The sequence below is a fragment of the Pezoporus flaviventris genome, unplaced genomic scaffold, assembly GCF_033815535.1.
Source record: "Pezoporus flaviventris isolate CSIRO_AGI_PZ_B2104156 unplaced genomic scaffold, CSIRO_AGI_Pfla_v1 ptg000013l, whole genome shotgun sequence".
NCBI classification, from domain to species: domain Eukaryota; kingdom Metazoa; phylum Chordata; class Aves; order Psittaciformes; family Psittacidae; genus Pezoporus; species Pezoporus flaviventris.
The window spans coordinates 39806866-39825151 of NW_026892561.1; the positions used below are offsets into that span (position 1 = coordinate 39806866).

The following is an 18286-nucleotide window of genomic DNA, read 5'->3' on the forward strand; positions in this document are numbered from 1 at the left end:
GGAAAGCGGTATCTATAGCAACCAGGAAGAGGCGGACATCACGCGGGGTCACCGGGAGCCCAGCCCCCTCTTAAAGGCGCAGGGCCGGTGTTATCGTGGTGGCCTGGCAGGGTCTTCGGCCCCGCCACCGGCAGAGCCTCGCTCCGCCACCGGCTCCGCCCTCTACTTTCGCCCCCGCCCTCACCCGAGGGGAGGCACACGCGCGGACCCAGGGGTGACGACCCCGGCGGAGGGATACTGACCGCTGGGCACCGACTCCGCCGGACGCAGGGATCGGGGCTCGCACGCGGCCGCAGTGGGGGCTACGTGGGGGGTGGCAGCTGGGGTTGGACCGCCTGCCGGGTCAGAGGGCTCTCGGGCCCCGGTGGGGCCCCAGCGCTGGGAAAAAGTAGTCCCCTAGCCTCCCTCTCGCGCTGTTGGAAGGGGTTCGGCGGCGGAGGCGGCGCTGCTCGGTGCTTCGGCTTCAGCTGATAATTGAAGGGAAGAGAGGCGGTTGCTGCCGGGAGGAGGGGAGGCACGGCACAGCGAGTGTGCGGAGGCCGTATCGGGACAAACTAGGTACCCGGGGCCCGTCTGCTGTTTCAGGGGGCGTTGTGGGGGTGGTGTAGTGCGGTGCTTGGTTCCTCGGCAGCCTCCGGGCCGGGCCTGTTGTGTCATCCCCGGCGTTAGCCGAGCTGCCCTTCCTGGCGGCCCGGGGCAGGGGGAGGGGAGTAGCGCCATCCCGGAGCATTGTTGCGGATGGGGAGGCGGGAGGGAGACGGGGACGACACAACGTCGCGCTGGTGAGTGTGTGTGTGTGGGGCCTGGGGTGTGTAATGGGGCGAGGGGAGAGAGCCCTCGCGGAGGAGGGAAGGGGTGGAAATGGTGCTGACAAAATGGCCAGGCAGTCACCGGGGCCCGTTCGAGGGACATCCCGTTTCGCTGCGCACCGCATCGCCTCGCCTCGCTTGGTCTGCCTGGCGGTGGGGGGAGCGCGGCCTCCCCGTTCGAAGCCCTGTGTAGCTGCTGATACAAAAGGGCAGTGTCGATGTTGATACTGCCGTACCGATTTGTATGCCCTTCCCCGTCTTCTCTCTCCCCCACTCCGCTTGGCCCCCTTTTCCCTAATGGCTTTTTTTTTTTTTTTTGGGGGGGGGGGGGGGGGGTCGCGAAGGAGCTATTGAATATCTTAAAGGAAGAAAAATAAATAGCAACTTCTCTTTCCTTCCCCCCTGCCCAGCTCGATAAAAATGCCAAATAATCGGCCGACGTCCATATTTCACAAGCTTGTGGTGGTGGTGGTGGGGAGGCGGAGGAAGAAGGTGGGAAGAGAATGGAGGCGCCTGTGGGGTCGGAGTTAGTGTCGGCTGCCCACGAAAGGGGTTGGTTTCGCCGTTAACGTTTAAGAACTGATGTTTTTGTTGCTTTTCGTCAAAAAGCAAGTTGCCTGGTCCTCGCGTTTGCTTGCATAATGCGTCGTACTTGGAGGCTGATCAAACGCTGGGTTCTCCCTTTCCTGCCTGGCTCTTCCTCCTTCCCCCTTCCCCGGGGGGCTGGGGAGCGCGAGAAGTTTTGAGGTACCGTTAGTACCGACGCCAGCCGCCTCCTGGTAAATGCTCTGGTTCTCTGGGGCTAGGAAACAAACCGATACCGGGGCTTTCGCGAGACCTGTAGGCCTGTCTTCCTGCTGTTCAACTTTTTTATTGTTCCCCCTTCCCCCCCCCTTCCGAGTGCACTGGCTTTCTCGACAGCCAGGGGTTTTCACAGAACGGGAGTCCGAAAGTCTAGACTGTGAACCGGAAAATAATAGGGGAAAGAATGGAAAGTTATGTCAAGGGCTTTGGGGGAAAAACATCGACGTATCGAACAAAGGTCCTGCCTGTATTGGAGAGAGAGGCCTGCATGTGAGGCCTGATTGTGTCGCATTTACACATGGGGAAGAAATGAGTGCTTGGTACTGGCCTAAATTTATTCTGTAAGTCTGGCATGCAACTCGGGAACATTTTTAGAGTGTGTGTGGTTTGTTTGGAGGGCGTTTATATGATGTGTAGCAATCCAATAATTTTTATTTTTTTCCAAAAGATTTTTTTTTTAAATTCCTGCCTTGTTCAGCAAAAATAATATTGATCCAGAAGTTCTAACACAGTAACACAAAACTTTACTCAAACAGGGTAACTTCCACAGTTTATGTATTGTGTGTATTATGAATTTGAGTTTCCTGGTGCTTTAAAGGCAGTCAGAAAGAGGAGTTGAGTAGTTACCACCTGACAAATATGAAGTACATCCTTTGTAATGAGAAGAGGAATTCTGAACACTTAAATTAATTTCACAAGCTTTGTGTAGGGAACTGTCACTGAAGGTATACTTAATTTGTAAGATCCTAAAAGCAAGAATTGCTGTGATTACTTGTGTTTATCTCTGGTATATTCTCTCCAGTTCTCTCCTCTCTCACCCCCACCAAGTCTAGATTTCTGATTGTATAGGGCTGGCTTTTGGTATTTGATTTCTGCTCAGACTTCTGAATTTTTAATTTTTTTTCATTAAGATAGAAGTTTTAACTTTTTTTTCTACATTTAAAAATATGCATAACTAACATGGAAGAAGTATTTGAAAAAAATAGCTATATGTACCTTTCTATTGTTTGGTAGCTTATTTACTAAGTATTGATAGGAATGAAATATATTTGTGAAAATATTAGTATTTCAGTTCTTGAAGGTAATAGTTTTAACAATGTTGTATTTAAACTAAGATGTTCAAAAGCAGTGTTTTGGTGAGTAAATACTGTAAATACTTCAGGTTTTCAGGCATGTGTTTTAAATTTGTAATAGTTTCTAAATTTGTAAAATGTAGCTGATTATGAATGGCTTGGCTCTGCATATACACTGGTTTTGATCTTAAAATGGAAGGGTATTTTTAGTTTTTGCTGTTTGGTGTATCTGGTGACTGTGTTAGAATTACAGGTAATGTGTGGGGTTCTCCCCTGCTGCTCTCTCTGAGGATGTCTAAAAAAATTGGGAATGCTAAGCTTGAATTGGTAACTTTTAATTTTGAATGTTCTTCAGTCTCCAGATGGCTTCATAGGTAGAAGCCTAACCAGGTCTTAGCTGTTAGTAGAAAAATTGTAGGTCACCCACAGTGTGACATTACTACTTACTAATATAGCAAATCTAATTCAGTAGGAGTGCCGACCTGTTGAGTAAGAGGCTTATGAAAATGGAGTCTTTTGATGTGTTGCAAAAGTTCTTTAGGCCAAAGTGACCATTAGGGAAACAACCTGTATCTTCCCAGTAAACGAATAATCAGAACTGTCATTCTCAACTGGGAATGATGCACAAATTAATTTTTAGTGTTTCCTATTTTATATTGCTTTTTGACTCTATTCAAACTCAGAATGTAAATATTATAGGAAAATTATGATCAAAACTTGTTCTAATAAACCATTTGTAAACTTGAGGCTCAAAGCTACAGGCAACAAAGACTGTATTCCTTCTGTAGCTGCTTAGCAAAAATGTAATGCAGTTGACTTTAATGTAATGAAAAAAGAGATGAATTTTTGTGTGTCTTTGTATCGCTGATAAGTACAGTTACTTAGAGACAATTCAGGAGGATAACCTGACTGAATTCCTTTTGTTCCTAAGCAATGAAACTGAAGCATGAGTAGGAAAGTTATTGTTTGACTAACCTACATGTTTATTCTTAATTTGCAGCATAAGCAAATCTCGGAACTGTCTGTGTTAATCTTATAGGCCATGCTGTATTTTCTAACAAGCTAATTAGTAAGCATCATGTAGAACACTTCTGATCACAGGTCTGTCTTCTGTCACACTGAGACTAAATTATTTTGACAAAGTACAATCAAATCCTGAAGTTGTACAACATGGTGTACTATCACGTTGTCAAAAAGAAAGCCGAATGTTTCTGGGATCTCCCATTGCCCTGTTCGATCATCTGTGTCTTGTTTATCACCTGTCAAATTAATAACATTCTCTATAAAGCACTTTGTGGACTCTGTGACACTCCTAATAGTGGAAACTTTTCATAAAGCTGTCACTGCCCCATTCAGTACTGACTGAAGAAAGAAGTACATCTGAATTTTTGGTAGGGCAACAGATTACCTTTGAGTCAGTGAGGTGTTTTGTGTTTTTTTTTTTTTCTTTTGAAGAAGTAATACTTTGAAACTGCTCTTAATATTTTAATCTATATATAGTATCATAGCAGTTTTACAGCAGTATATGAATAAACTCCTTGCAGAGTGTTTTCATAGTGAATATTTAATTCAGAACATGAGGTTGATAACTGCAAAACTAAGTCATATTAACTTTATGTAATTAGAAGAAATAGCAGGAGGAAAAGAATGTGTTTCTTAAGAAGCAAACCTATTTTCAGACTTCTTACTGGTTATCAAGCATGGCAAAAGCTTATGTGTAGCTGCTTGTTACAGGGTGTCTTGTTTTTTTTATGATTAAGTTTAAAACATGAATTAATTTCTGTAAATAAAAAATTCCTAGCTACACATGGTATCAAGCATACAGTCAGTGAAAGATAGTGGTAAGTCAGCTAGCTTCTCACTGCATGCTTTCAGATACCAGTGATGGTTGCTTCAGTGTGAAGGTTAGTTTTGAGGAGCAATTGTTCTCCTAAACCTGCCACATGATAAAATGTTTTTCATCAAGTTGGTAGAAACTGTGTAAATACTCAGTCTTACTCTCTTTCAATTCTGTCTGGCAGCCAGGGTTCAAGCACACATATAACCACTCTGTTTATTCTCACTGTTTACAGTAAGGCTTGTCTTGCAATATACTGACTGTTGCCAGTCTTACTTGATTCATGAGCACACTCAGTACAAATATGGTAGGGAACTGCCATGTATAACAGCAGTAGATAACCAACTTTTGAAGTGAAGACTTTTATATTGGAAAACTGAAAAAGTTAGGTGTATATCAGAAGTGTTAATCACAATGATCTAATACTGGACTTCAATACTGAGTAAGTTTGAGAAGTACTAGCAATGGTGTTCAAGCCATAGTTGCCTTCAGTTACTTAAAAAAAGCCATTGTTATTATGATTCATAGAGTAAGCTGGTTTAGAAAGGACCCTGGAGGTCATGTGACCCCTTCACTACTTGACTTTATCTACTCTTAAATAGTTTTTCATTGCTCACTGAACTGATAAAACAGCTCCATCTGCTTGAGTGATAAGAAAGGAAGAAAACCAAAACCCAAACCAACAAAAAAAAACCCACCCAAAACCAAAAAAAGAACCCCAAAACAAAACCACCACCACCAAAAAAAAGGCAACAACAAACCTGAAAAGGTATGTGGGTGTGTATGGAGAGGAAACTGGAAGGATTCTACAATGTGTAGCAGTACAATGCTGTCTCAAGAAGCTGGGGGAATTCACTGTTCTGGATGGATTGGTCTGCTTTTTGATGGTGTCCACAATAAAGTGTGCATGCTGAACTGCAAAGATTTGACCTTCTTAAAAGGTATGAAAGGTTCTGAGTCATCTCTTGGAATGTGAACCTGGAGTTATAGAGAGCAATTTGGTTTCAAAATGGAAGCTGAGGTCCCTGGTACTTGTTGAACAAGAAGGCTTCTTTAAGATCAGACAGAAAAGACACGTTTCATGTTTATTCTGCTTTCAGAGCAACTTGTTACTGACAAGCCTTCTTTTATTGCATAACATCCAGATAAATAAACTTAGCGTAAAGAAGGGCAACTACTTGCTAGACTGTTGTAAAGGTGGAAATGAAAGACTACAGATATGTTTGTTTTCTGATGTAGGTGTTATTTGGGGACAAAGTTGTTAAACTTCCGGAAGATTGTTAAGTAGTGAAAAGGGCATTAGGCTCAATATCAGCAATGTGCATCTCCTTCATATTTGTGACTGACATGTATGTGTAAAGCATGGTTAATATCAATTGTTATTAATGCAGAGAATAACCGCAATGAAGAATTTTTAGGGATAGCTGCTAAAGGCAAAACCATTAGGAAAAAGAGCCTGGGACAAACTGTCACAGGTCATCTGGTACATACTTTTCAAGATAACTAGGTCCTGTCTTATGCTGTTGTTGCCTTTAGAAAGCATGCGTGCTGTCTTGTTCTCCGTCATATTTCTCCATGTCTAACTTCTGCCTTTTTTGCCTTCCTACGAGCTTGTTGTGCTTTGTCTTACCCACTCTTGAGTAGATGAAATTATCTCTTTGTAATGCAGGGGCTTATGTGCTTAAAAGTCTGTTCTGTACATCCTGCCTTGGTCCAGGACTGCTTACGTGTAAAAGTAGAAGTACAGGTAAATTAATATGGAAGTCAAAAGACCACTCTTAAATAATTTTTGTTTAGGAGCAATATGAATGAGTTGAGGCACCAGAAAAAGAAAGATCTAAACAATGCATTATACCACTGGTGATGGTGGACTTCAACATTCTCCATACCCCTTCTCTCTCCTCTTCGCCCCCTTCAAAAGAAGAGAAAAACTGCACACATGTGGCCCACCACCAACTATAAGAGAACTTTAATTCAATGTCCTTGATGCTTGCTGTAACTTCTGGAGTTAGTGAGAAAGAAGCTGTTTTATATATCTTTGTGGGTTATGAATCTGTGGTAGATGTCATCTTCTAGCCCTGATGTTAACCACATCTTAAAAAAATCATCTTATCCAAAAATAGACGTCTTATCCATGTTAATAATGTTCTGTGTCTTCTAATGTCAAATCCGTTATGAAATTAGTTTATTTAGTATAGAAAGTATCCCTTCCTGGAAGGTGTGTGCTGTGTAACTGAACCCTCTGATCACGGGTGAGATGTGGCTATGCATTTAAAGAGAACTAATGAAGAAAGTAACTGAATGTGCATATTAATAGGCTGTAATCTGAATGTGGACTTGGAACTCTGCCTTCATTAGAGACTGAATGTTTTCTTCCCCTTTATTTTGAGGATATACTCAGTTTTAATAAAGTAACTGACTGGGAGCTGTAATTTCTCTTCAAAACTTCATGTGTTTTGACTTTTGCAGTTGTTTCAGGTATAATAGCTTGATGAATTCATCCATCCTAAGGATTAGGGGAAGGTGGGAAATCGATAACTTGAATTAGGGCACTCAGACAGTCATAGTCTGTGTGAATTAAGCCTGAGTGAATAGCAACTGAGAAGAAGCTCTTGTAGCTAGGCTTCATATCTTTAAGGTAATACCAGTAATCAAAATAAATGAGTTCAAGTAATGGAAAGTGCAAGAACACTGTCGGTATATGTAAAAATGCAACTTCAGTTGAAGTTAGTAAAAAAACTTTTGGAGAAAATGCCATTTCAACTGAACCTTGGACAGTGATGGAAACAGCATAATTATGGCAGACTTTAAGCCAGGATTCCAAGGGTTAAAAAGTTGTGCTTGGTCTGTCCAACAGTGTTTTTCGTGTTTATGTAATAACAGTACATGCTGCCACATATTACTCTGATACTATTCTGTCTGATTTATTTAGTGGATAACTTTCTGCAATAAAACACTGTTAATAAAAATTAAGACCTGCGTTATGCCATAAAATTATGGATTAAAGAAGCTTCATTCCCACACTCAGTTACAAAAAGCTTGGCAGAAGAACAGATGTGTTTCTATGTCAAAAATAAACACAGCAAATATGCTTTCTTCAAATTTCTTATATGACAGCTTTTAAGTTGATACAGTTCTGCTGCATGTTTGTAGTCTTGCAACTGAATGTAGCTGTGTTTTATACTAGACTGTCAACAGGGCTCCAGCTGAAAACTTTCATCAGAGCTTTGTAACTACAATTGGAAGAAGCATTGTTAAGAGAAATGCTGTTGCACGCCTCAATATGCATGTTGAAGTACTTCATAGTGAGAGTGGAAACTGAGCATTCTTCAGGTTAACTGTGAAGAGGAAAGATGGATTTTGTGGAATTTAGTGTGTGAAGAAACAGTACTGCTTGAATCATAGAATAGTTAGGGTTGGAAAAGACCTTAAGATCATCTAGTTCCAACCCTCCTGCCACGGGCAGGAACACCTCACACTAAACCATGTCACCCGGGGCTCTGTCCAGTGTGGCCTCGAACACTGTCAGGGATGGAGCCTTCACAACTTCCTTGGGAAACCCATTCCAGTGCCTCACCACCCTTACAGTAATGAACTTCCTCCTTATATCCAAACTCAGATGCCTTCCACTAATGTTTAGATTCTTGAGCACTATGGTCACAGTGTTAAAGATTTTTTTTTTCCTTAGTAGTTTAGGGGTTTATGAAATACTGCTAAAACTGAACTGGAGTCAGAACAGAAAGGGCACTGAAGATTTTGATTTAACTGTGCTGTATGCAGAGGAGCTCAAGTAAGATAGATCCTGAGAACTGTATTTGGAAACTTGAGGTAAATACAAATGTAGTGATGAGTTAAGTTTTGAGAGCACACTTAAAGTAAATATAAAGTTGCCTATGAGACTTCACTGAAGTGGCATTCAAAGTAATCTCAATCTGTCACTTTAAAAATATAAAGCAATGAACATACTTCTTGCTATACTTCATTGCTCCCAGAGGTTGTCTAGAGTAAAGTAAATTCCCTGGGAGCATCAGGCTTTTTCCTCTGTCACAGACTTAGTCAAAACCTGCAAAAACTATTATTGCGGTTTTAAATAGATTCCTGTTGGGTAATTTATGTCAGTAGAAAAAAATGTGATGTAGTTCTATCATCTGTTTTACAAAACTCTTTACTTTTACATAATGTTCAGATGAAGTCTGAGTTTCTATCTGACAGATCTCTATTGGATTGAGATCTCGCATTTAAATTCTAACTGTGCTTCCTGCTGTCAACAGCTGTAGTGTCACCAGAAATACTTTGTCAAATCCTTCAACCTGTTCTTCAGCCGTCTGTTCTAAAGTACTGTTACTTCTGTTTGTGGTCTGTTTCATTGTTGCCATTTCAAGGCAGCTTAGGTCTCACTTGTACTACTAATGCAATTAAATTCATTGTTTTATTTATTTTTTCTTTTTAGTGGTGTGGGAGCATTTTAAAAACTTAATCAAAAGTAAGCCAAGTAGTAGGCTGCTGTGCATCACAAAATTGCTTATGTGTTTGCTTCTAAAAGCTGTAAATCTTCAGGTAGGAAGTGGTTTCTTCCTTAGAGTTTTTTTAGATTTTCAGTGTTTTTTTATTTGACAAAAGTTATGTTGGGCTGTTTGGAAAGTCTGCTCGGTAAGATGGTACATCAAAACGATAGCAGGTGATATTATTAGTTGACCTGACAACATAGAGTAGTATTTTGACTTTCTATGTTCTGTAATCAATCTTTGAAAGTTGTTAATAACTCAATTATAGAATCTCGGTGTTGTACTTTTGTAGAGTTCCTGTATTTTGTTCGCTAGTTCTACATGGAGCTATTTAAAAAAAAAAAAAAATCGCGTAACTGGTTTGGTTTCCTGAATGTATTAACTCTGGCATATCCCTCCCTTCCCCCCCCCCCCCCCCCCCCCCGCCTTGTGAGATATCAAACATGAACATATGGACAGAGTGACACAGCAATAGAAGGATCAAGCTGGATAAACAACCTCTGCATGGAATAACGCTGTCCAAAAGAGTGGTGTGTGGTTTGTGGTTTTTTTATTTTTAAATCCTAGAACTCACTGCGTATTGCAATAACTTGCTTTGAGGAGAGCTATCTTCTGCCTCCACCCCTCCTCCTCAGCAGAATGTGTGGGGACAAGTTTTGTTTCCTTAGTCACAGTAAAGTTTCAGTGGTAGGTACCATGGGACAGGATAAGAACAGTTTAACAAACTGCAGATAATACTGGTTTGCTTCTTTGCAGTGTTTTCTCTGAGTTTACCATTCTGAGAAAGAATGGGTGTTATGATAATAAGAATGGTGTTCTGGTTACTCCCTTTTCAAAAAGAACAAAGTGGATGTACTAGCTTTTTCTAGGAGCTGAGCCTTCAAAATACTTTTGATACCCAAGTGTCTCAGTCATGAGCATCTCATCTCTGTGACTGGCCGAGTAGAACAACAGAACTTGTTATTTGTCAGTTCTCTGTGAGGACAGTGAAGAACTACTGTCTAGGAATAAGATTAGTAAGACCTTATAATTTCAAAAGTGTAATCTTGTTAATGTTGTTGGTATATCCCTTGATATATCTAACTTGCAGCTGTCTAAAAAGGAACTAAGTGCTTTGGTTTTAGTCTCATACTTGTGTTTTGATTCTGCAGTCCTCCTGAGAGATTTTTTTCAGCATGTTGTTTCTTGAAATTTGGGATCATCTAATTTCCAGCCTGAAAGTTTGTCATAACTGTTTTGCCTGCTAACTGTATCAATGCTATCCTCTTATTTGAAGTACTTTTCTTGGTATTTTATCATTGGCACTTAAAGCATTTATAACCTTGTTGCCAGGCTAAATAATACAGGTTTTGTTAGTCACCTCCTGTGAGAGCACTCTTACGTACTTTCAACTGGAATTCATCTCTCTTGACCAAGGCCAACTGTGATGGGGTAGAGTATTCCAGATAAATGCTTTTTGTACAAAAGCACTGGAGAGTTCTTATTTACTCTGTAATGGTACATCTACATGAGCATTGGTTCCTTTTCCACTCCCCCTCACTCCACCCTTCCCCCACTCTTTTCCCATCCAGTATCATTCTGTGAGTAACTGGAGCACGTAGTGACTAATGCTTATGTCAGCTCACAAGCTTGGCTTATAGTAAAACTTGGATTTAGTGCTGAGGGATAGGATTTCCATGATGCTTGGTATTATTGTACTTTATAGCATTGCAAGTGTCTTATTGGAATAATTCACTGTTCTGTATTTTGAATGCATATTTTTTATGTTGGGAGAGGGAAGGAGGAGAGAAAAGGTAACTTGCAAGTTTTGATAGTTTTGGGAAAAAAAAAAGGGAATTTTGAGGGAACAGCTCTGGCTTTAGGTAACCATATTACCTGTGTAGTTATATTGAAATAATCAATGCTGTAATAAACAATAAAGCTCTAACAACAGTAAATTTCATAGTTTCCTTCTATGGGTAACAGTGTGTTTATCATTATGAATACTTTCTGCTACACTCATACAATGATGTATTCTGTTTGAATGCTACTTAACAGAAGTTGGTTGTTTAAGTAGTTTTGGATTTAACAAAACAGAAACAAAATAATGAATGCCGTCTCTTCTGTAAGCCTGGAAATAGTACCAAGTGTCTAGTTTTGCTGTCCTGTACTGATGTTCTGTTGTTTACTGAATGACGATTTCAAGATTTAATTCCAAGTTTAATACTGCCTGTCTTCAGGTGTTACAAATGTATAGGGGTTAAGTGCCCATAGCTTACAGAACTGTCATTTCCAACCATTTTTCTCAACACTGGGCCTCTGATTGCACATTCACTGTATCTGTGTATGTTTTAAGTCCAGCTATGTCTAAAAAATAGAAGTGTTTTAGACAAAAATATTCTTGCTGTAGCTGTTTGCTGTAGCACAGCTTTGAAACTGACAGGTAGAAGGCTGTAATTTAATAGTCCTCACCAAAGAGTACTTGAGTTCTTTTGTGAAACTCCAGTTCAGTGAGAATATCTATCTACAGAAGTTCATAAAGTAAATAAATACAATTTCATGGCACTACTGACATGGTGAAAGAAAGTAGTCTGTCCTGTGAGAAGTGTTTGAAAGAACCAATCTTTAATATTAGTTTGTCAGGAAAGGACATATTCCTGGAAATGCTGTCAACACTAATGGGATCTCTTTTTTTAAATAGTAGTTTGTTTTTTAATTGTTTGGTTTTTTTTTTTTTGTAAAGCAGAAGGACAGTGGTTCCTTACTGTGTTTTGGGGTCATTTTAGATTGGAGTAGTTTAAATGCCAGGCTTTTAGTGCCAAATATCTAGTTGCTAGCTAAAGGCTAACAGGAGGAGAAAAAACAAAGCTCACAAGTATTTAGAAGGTTTTTATACCACTGACTCTAGCTGTATTGTCATGAATGTTGTAGCTATACCATGAAAGGTAGTTGCTCCCATGGGGATCTCTGTGCTTAGTTCTCTTAAATGAAGGTGTTCTAAAGATGTTAACCTGCTGCTTAAGCTTAGAGCAGCTCAGGCAAGGAAATTTAAGGACCTGGAGTTTTGTGCCCTTTGAATCATGAAAGCTGTTCAGAAACAAGAGTGTGACAAGTACAAAAGATGAGAAACTACTGTATTTCCTCTGATTTTTCAGATAGTTTGTGTGAAACATAGCTGAATTGGGGCTTGTAAGCCACTACCTTTGCTTTATGTATATTATTTAACTTGTTTAAAAAGCTTACTTCAGAAGGGCTTGGTCTTTCTGTTGACAATATCAAAATAAGAAGGTAACCTGTGGAAATCCAGACCTGTGCCAGCTAGAAGCCGAAGCTCAATCTATAGCAGGATATAGTGAATTAAATGTCTCAGTTTAGTTAAGGTGCATCCAGAATCAAGTTAGTTTGTCATTACTTAACAGGATTCCAGGTTATGGCTACAAACTAGAGTTGTGTGTACTTTTGGCGTGTTTGCTCTGTGGCTGGGAAGGTTGGTGGCCCATCTTTGAGGTGGGAATAATTTAAAAATACATATTTGTGACTGGCTGGCTATCATCTAAGCTGCTTTGTTCTTTATGCTTGCATAGATGAGAATATCATTTGTGGTGGAGAAGCTGATGTAATTTCTGGTTGCTTCAGCAGAATTTGAAGGCTTTTACTGGTGATGGTGGTAGCTTAAAGTATCTGGTTTTAAATTGTCTGTATGAACTTGTACGGGTGCAATCTGTTTTTTTTTTTACTAACTCCTGATGTTCAGTGTGCTGACTTCTTAAGCAAAAATGATCTGCCCAGGCATTAGAGTAAAACTAAAATTGTACTCTATTCCTGTACTTTCTGAGGTTTTTGTGTAAGTAGAGGGATTTGAAATAATGACCTACTCAAAGGTAGGAACTTTGGATAAATATTTATAGAAGGTAGCTTCCAACTACTATGAAGTACACAATATTTCTACTTAGTTTATGGATTAGAGGACCTAAATTTCCTTTCTAATTTATTTAGATGACCACACTCGCTAGGAAGTCTCTCGAGAAATGTAGCTGTTTTTTTAGCATACATCAGTGTTGTGGCACCCTTTGAAAGATAGGGTGGAGTTCAGATGAAAAACTGTAGTGCAGGCTAATAGCTCTAATGCCTCCAAGTCTGTCTTGTTCAGGTTTTCTGTCCTTAGTCTGCAGTGTAACTGTAGTGTAAGTTAAATCCTGTCGAAGAGTAAAAGGAAGTGTAATCGCTATTAAGCTTAGAGTTAATGGAGTTATTAAAAAAAAAAGTGTTTGGCTCAATGTCTGTCATACTTGAATATGTGCAGAATATTTATGCTGACTTTTAAATTAGGAAAGTATCCATTATGAAATGCACACTACTATACTGCATCCAGAATGTTCTTCTTGAAAGTGAAAAAAAGCACCACTGAAATGTGTAGACTCTCATCATGCAGCTTCAATATAATAAATATTTTTATATTAGTGTATGCCACTGGCACATGCTGTACTTGGTAGGGTGAGACTGTTCATTTAAAAGTCCCGTGTTAGAAGCTTTGTACTCTCTACTTTCTAATTAGTCAAAATAGACATTTGATAGGAAATAGTTGAAGCTATTTCTTAATAGTGCCAGTTTGGTGAGCAGCGGTTTCATTACCATTGAGATCTGTGGAGGAAATTGCGGGACAGATCAGGCTGTTTTCAAATTGCAGTACACAGTATCTGTCCCCAAACTGTTCTGCCAGAGGAGCCTTTAAATACAAAGAAAACATACAAATAAAGATTGAAAAGCATAGAAGAAAGACCCAAAGTTAGTACAATTAATTTGGCATTTTTTGTAGCTGATGGAGGTTCGAGGTGCTAGGAAATAATTTATGGGAGAAAAGATGTCAAAGACCTGATGTGAGGAAGTAGAAATAGTAAAGATACTACTCAAACACTTCATTGCTCATTAATCCTATGTGGGATGGAGATTGGGTCAGTTGCTGAGGTGAGGGGTCAATTGCTGAGGTGAGTAGCTCGAGAGAGGATGCCTTCAACACCGGAGCGGGGGGAGATCAGCGTCCAGGAGCCTCAACTCAGAGCGACAAGAGCCACCGAGGGAGCCTCAAGTCCTCGACAGGACCTGCCCGGGAGCCGGAAGCTCAGCTGACGAGAGCGAGCAGCTGACTCACACGGGGGGGAGCCTGAAGCAGCGGCACCAGCCCTGACTGGTTAAAAACCTGCCCCAGGGAGGGCGAGAGACCGGGTAGAGCGTTGATGCAGTTTGCGCGGGCAGGCGGGCGGGATGGTGAGCACTCCTCATATGATGAGGGCCCGGTCTGGGAGCTCTGCTCTGTCTGCCCCGGCGGTGGGCAGCGTAGGCACCCAGAGAGAGCCGACGAGAGGGGAGGCTGCAGTGCAGAGCTTCACCTCTACCTCATGAAGGAAAGAAGGAGGCCGTTAACCTGGGAAGCTGGGAATTAGTGACAAAAAAAACCAACAAAAAAGAAGGAAAAGGACAACCAAAAGCAAGGGGCTTCCCCCTAAATCCCCTGTCCCCACGCAGAACCGCTTTGCTGTCCTACAGGGGGCTAATGAGGAAGCACACTTGAGCCAGAAACAGCTGGCCGATACACTGCTAAAGATCTCTACTGGTGCCGCTAGGAAAAAGCGGTGGGTCATAGTAGTAGGGGACCCTACACTGAAAGGGACAGAAACACTTGTCTGCTGTCCAGACCCCGTCTCAAGGGAGGTGTGTTGCCTACCGGGGGCACGGATCAGGGATTTGGCAGAGAGGCTGCCTGCTCTAGTAAGTCCCACGGACTATTACCCACTCCTGGTGATACATGTGGGTGCTAGGGATATGGATAGTAGTAGATTGGGGAACATAAAGACTACAGAGCCCTGGGGGAGGTGGTTAGGGGCTCTGGAGCTCAGGTGGTCTTTTCATCAATTCTCCAGGATACAGGGGAGGACCTAAAAAAAGCTAGGAGGATTAGCCAGGTTAATAAATGGTTAAAAGGGTGGTGTCATAGTCAGGGGTTTGGGTGTCTTGAACACGGGACCCAAGCTTGTAGGCCAGGTCTAGTGGGGGCTGGTGGAGCTGGCCTGATAAAGAAGGGAAAGAGCAGTTTTGGTAGGAGGCTTGCCAGACTGGTCAAGGAGTCATTAAACTAGATGTGTTGGGGGAGGGGGGCATCATTCCATTCCAACACACCCAGTCAGTTGCCAGAACCTATAATAAATGCTTGGAGCAATGCAGAGATATTCCAGCCGCTCCAGCCAATGAGCCGGCTTCAGTTGGAGCTCGGCTCAGATGCCTCTATACAAATGCCCGTAGCATGGGGAACAAACGAGCAATTAGAGATGCGTGCACATCTATGGGGGTATGATATAATAGGCATCGCAGAAACATGATGGGATAGCTCCTATGACTGGAGTGTTGGAATGGAAGGTTACAGGCTCTTTAGGAAAGACAGGCCTGGCAGGCAGGGAGGGGAAGTAGCCCTTTATGTTAGGGATAGGCTGGAGAGTATGGAACTGTGTCTGGGGACAGGTGAGCAGTCCACAGAGAGTTTGTGGGTCAGGGTTAAAGGGAATATAGCTATGGGAGACATTACTGTGGGGATCTGTTACAGACCGCCTGATCAAGAAGAACCTGCGGATGAAGCACTCCATAGACAGACAGGAAAAGCCTCACGCTCGCAGGCCCTTGTTCTCATGGGTGACTTCAAGCACCCTGACATCTGTTGGAAGGACGGTAGGGCGCGGCACAAGCAATCCAGGAGGTTCCTTGATTGTGTAGAAGACAACTTCCTTCTGCAAGTAATAGAGGAGCCGACAAGGAGAGGTGCCGTGCTTGACCTCGTGCTCACCAACAGGGAAGGGGTCGTTGGAAATGTGACGCTCCAGGGCAGCCTTGGATGCAGCGATCACGAGATGCTCAAATTTGAGATCCTCAGGACAGTGAGAAGGGCGTGCAGCAAGCTCACTGCCCTGGACTTCAAAAGAGCAGACTTTGGCCTCTTCAGGAACCTGCTTCAGAAGGTTCCATGGGATACAGCCCTAGAGGGCAGAGGGGCCCCAAGACTGTTGGTTGATATTCAAGGATCACCTGCTGCAAGCTCAGGAGTGTTGCATCCCAACCAGCAGGAAGTGCAGCAGGAGGGCCAGGAGACCTCCTTGGATGGATAAGGAGCTGCTGAGGAAAATTCAAATGAAAAAAGAGGCTTATAGTAAGTGGAAGCAAGGACAGGTGGCCTGGGAAGAGTACAGGGATGTTGTCTGGGAAGCTACGGACCAGGTTAGGAAAGCTAAGGCTCAGCTAGAATTAAACTTGGCTAGGGGTATTAAGGGTAACAGGAAGGGATTGTACACGTACATAGCAAATGAAAAACAGACTAGGGAGAACATAGGCCCCCTCAGGAAGCTCTCGGGAGAACTGGCTACACAGGATTTGGAGAAGGCTGAGGTTCTGAATGACTTCTTTGCCTCAGTCTTCACTGGCAAAGCTCTGACCAAACCGCCCAAGTCTTGAAAGGCAGATGCAGGGACTGTGAGAATGAAGACCTTGCGCCCACTGTAGGAGAGGAACTGGTTTGAGACCATCTCAAAAATCTGAACGTGCACAAGTCCTCAGGTCCTGAAGGAGCTCGTCAATGAAGTTGGGAAGCCACTGGCCATCATATTTGAGAGATCATGATAGTCAGGTGAAGTTCCCGATGACTGGAAAAAGGGAAATATAACCCCCATTTTCAAGAAGGGGAAAATGGATGACCCAGGGAATTTCAGACCAGTCAGTCTCACCTCTGTGCCTGGCAAAATCTTGGAGCAGATTCTCCTGGAAGGCATGCTGAGGCACATGAAAATCAACAAGGTGCTTGGTGACAGCCAGCATGGCTTCACTAAGGGGAAATCCTGCCTGACCAATTTGGTGGCCTTCTATGAGGGGGCTACAGAACTGATGAACAGGGGTAGAGCAGTTGATGTCATCTACCTGGACTTGTGTAAAGCGTTCGACACTGTCCCACACGACATCCTTGTCTCTAAATTGGAGAGACATCAATTTGATGGATGGACCACTCGGTGGATAAAGAACTGGCTGGATGGCCGCACGCAAAGAGTTGTGGTCAATGGCTCAATGTCCAGCTGGAGACCAGTAACGAGTGGTGTCTCTCAGGGATCGGTGTTGGGACCGGTCTTGTTTAACATCTTCGTCATTGACATGGACAGTGGGATTGAGTGCGCCCTCAGCAAGTTTGCCGATGACACCGAGCTGTGTGGTTTGGTTGATACCCTGGAGGGAAGGAATGCCATCCAGAGGGACCTTGACACACTTGTGAGGTGGGCTGATGTCAACCTCATGAAGTTTAACCATGCCAAGTGCAAGGTCCTACAGCTGGGTCGGAGCAATCCCAGGCACAGCGACAGGTTGGGCAGAGAAGAGATTCAGAGCAGCCCTGCAAAGAAGGACTTGGGGGTGTTGGTTGATGAGAAAATGAACATGAGCAGGTAGTGTGTGCTTGCAGCCCAGAAAGCGAACCGTATCCTGGGCTGCATCAAAAGGAGTGTGACCAGCAGGTTGAAGGAGGTGATCCTGCTCCTCTACTCTGCTCTTGTGAGACCTCACCTGGAGTATTGTGTGCAGTTCTGGTGTCCTCAACATAAAAAGGACATGGAACTGTTGGAACAAGTCCAGAGGAGGGCCAGGAGGATGATCAGGGGACTGGAGCACCTCCCGTATGAAGACAGGATGAGAAAGTTGGGGCTGTTCAGTCCAGAGAAGAGAAGGGTGCATGGAGACCTCATAGCAGCCTTCCAGTATGTGAAGGGGGCCTATAGGGATGCTGGAGAGGGACTCTTCATTAGGGACTGTAGTGATAGGACAAGGGGTAACTGGTTAAAACTTAAACAGGGGAAGTTTAGCTTGGATATAAGAAGGAAATTCTTTCCTGTTAGGGTGGTGAAGCACTGGAATAGGTTTCCCAGGGAGGTTGTGAATGCTTCATCCCTGGCAGTGTTCAAGGCCAGGTTGGATGAGGCCTTGGGCGATATGATTTAGTGTGGGGTGTCCCTGCCCATGGCAGGGGGGTTGGAACTAGATGATCTTAAGGTCCTTTCCAGCCCTAATGATTCTGTGATTTTGTGTGCATGCTCCTAGCTGAGTATCTTTCATTAGCAAAACAAATGTAGGATTAAGAGAGGCTCCATCTTTCTGAAGTACCTAAATTTTGCATTTAATATGGTAAGATATTGTACAGAGGGGAGGGAAGGAAGAAACTGCTCATTTATGGGCCTACAGTTCTTTTCCATCTTCCTTCAC

General features: G+C 42.7%; 1 protein-coding gene across 15 annotated transcripts in view; it reads left to right on the forward strand.

The window, feature by feature from the left end:
• The first annotated feature begins 321 nt into the window (after positions 1-321).
• Positions 322-18286, forward strand: part of TRIP12 (thyroid hormone receptor interactor 12) — an 83923-nt gene continuing 65958 nt past the window's right edge. For 4 of the 15 annotated variants that reach the window (XM_061452954.1, XM_061452961.1, XM_061452963.1 and 1 more), the window contains exon 1: positions 328-558. The gene's annotated coding sequence lies outside the window, so the exon portion shown is untranslated. The other 11 variants (XM_061452965.1, XM_061452966.1, XM_061452968.1 and 8 more) reach the window with 10 other exon arrangements.